Below are 2,231 nucleotides of genomic sequence, written 5' to 3' on the forward strand. Positions count from 1 at the left end.
GGCACTCCTACAAGACTGTCAGTTGATTTTTCAACAGAAACTGTGCAAGCCAGAAGAGAATGGCACAAAATATTCAAAATGATGAAAAGCAAGGACCTACAACCAAGATTACTCTACTTAGCAGAGCTATCATTTAGAATAAAAGGACAGATAAAGAGCGTTCCAGACAAGAAAGAGCTAAAGGAGTTCATCACCACCAAGCCAGCATTACAGGAAATGTTGAAGAGCCTTCTTTAAGAAGAAGAAGAAAAAGTATCAAAAATATGAATAATAAAATCACAACAACTACATATCTATCAACACATACTTCACATGAAAAAGAATCAAATACTCTAATCAAAAGATAAGGTGGCTGAATGGATAAGAAAACAAGACCCTTACATCTGTTGCTTACAAGAGACTCACTTCAGATTAAAAGACACACAAAGATTGAAAGTAAAGGAATGGAACAAGATATTTCATGAAAATAGAAATGAAAAAAAATCTGGGGCAGGAATACTTATACTAGACAAAATAGATTTTTAAAACAAAGGCTATAACAAGAGACAAAGAAGGACCCAGTAATCCTACTTCTGAGTATTTATCCAAAGAAACAAAAAATACTATTTTGAAGGGACATGTGCATTCATATGTTCATTACAGCATTATTTACAGTAGCCAAGATATTGAGACATCTGGATGTCCACCAATGGATGAATGGATAAAAAAAAGAGGTGGTACATATATACAATGGAATATTACTCCACCATAGAAAAGAATAAAATCTTGCCATCAACAACAATATGGATAGACCTGGAGGATATTGTGTTGAGTGGAGTAATACAGAGAAAGACAAACACCATATGATTTTACTTACATGTGGAATCTAAGGAACAAAATAAACATACATAACAGAAACAAACTCATAGATACAGAGAACATTTCAAGGGTTGCCAGATGGGAGGGGATTTAGGGGTAGGTGAAAAAGGAGAAGGATTGAGAGATACAAATTAGTAGTTACACAATAGTCATAGGGATATAAAGTACAGCGTAAGGAATATAGTCAATAATAGTGTAACTACTATGTATGGTGTCAGATGGGTACCAGATTTATTGGGGTGATCACTTCATAAATTATATAAATGTCTAATCACTTTGTTGTACATCTGAAACTAACATAACATTGTATGCCAATTATAATTGAAAAATAAAAAATATTTTTAAAAAAGATTGACTTTAGAGTAGGGAGTTAATAAGTAAGAAGACCCCCAAAATCAGGGGTTCTAATTAGATAGTTGCTGGAATCCTGAGTTCATGTGAGAACAGGAATTAAGGCAAATGTAGCTCGAGATGGAAAAGAGATAACTGACTTGCATGATATTTTTGGAAGCTGAATTGCTAGGCCAGGTGACCAACTGGACATTAAGGAAAGTAAGGGAATGAGTGAAGCTGAAGGTAATTTCCGGGCTATTAGAAAAAAAAAAAAAATGTGTTCCTTAAAATATTTTAAACAATGTGGTACTACTTGTGATATATTTTAAATTAATGATAATTTGGCAAAAATGCTGCTGTTTATTAATTGCTCCGCCCTTGCATTTGGTAAGAAATCAACAGTCACCTTCAAGAGGGTTTCCATGTAACAAACTGTACAACCCAAGTATGTGTAACCTTCTCAGATGCACTCTTCCTGCTATTGTGCATGTATGCAACCACCAAGGACTCTCATGGAAAATGTACAGCTGTGCAAAGCCCTGTAGGACAGCAGAGAAGATGACTATGTCCTCAAAGTCCAACCTTTTCTTATACATTAAAGTCAGTATCTTTCTACAGTCTGGACGCTGAAATTATTTCTGGTCTAAGTATACTGGAAAGTGGATAAAAGCATGCCACTTGCCGACATTCCTCTCGATGGTGATAAACCTAGTGTTAAGCTAAGTGAAATAAGTCAGACAGAGAAAGACAGTACCATATGGTCTTGCTTTTATGTGTAATCTGAAAAAAACAAAATTCACAGAAACGAAGGTCAGATGTATAGTTCTGGGGAGCTGGGGAGGTTTGGTGAAAGTGGCCAAAAGGTAAAAACCTCCACATATAAGATAAATAAGGTCTGGGGATGTAATGCATTAACATAATGTCTATAGTTGACAATACTGTACTATATTTTTGAAAGTCTCTAAGAGTAACTTGCAAACGTTCTCAGCACAAGGAAAATAAACTGTAACTATGTGAGGTGATGGATGTTAACTATACTT

Source organism: Pteropus vampyrus, unplaced genomic scaffold (assembly GCF_000151845.1).
Source record: "Pteropus vampyrus isolate Shadow unplaced genomic scaffold, Pvam_2.0 Scaffold38, whole genome shotgun sequence".
Classification (NCBI taxonomy): Eukaryota; Metazoa; Chordata; class Mammalia; order Chiroptera; family Pteropodidae; genus Pteropus; species Pteropus vampyrus.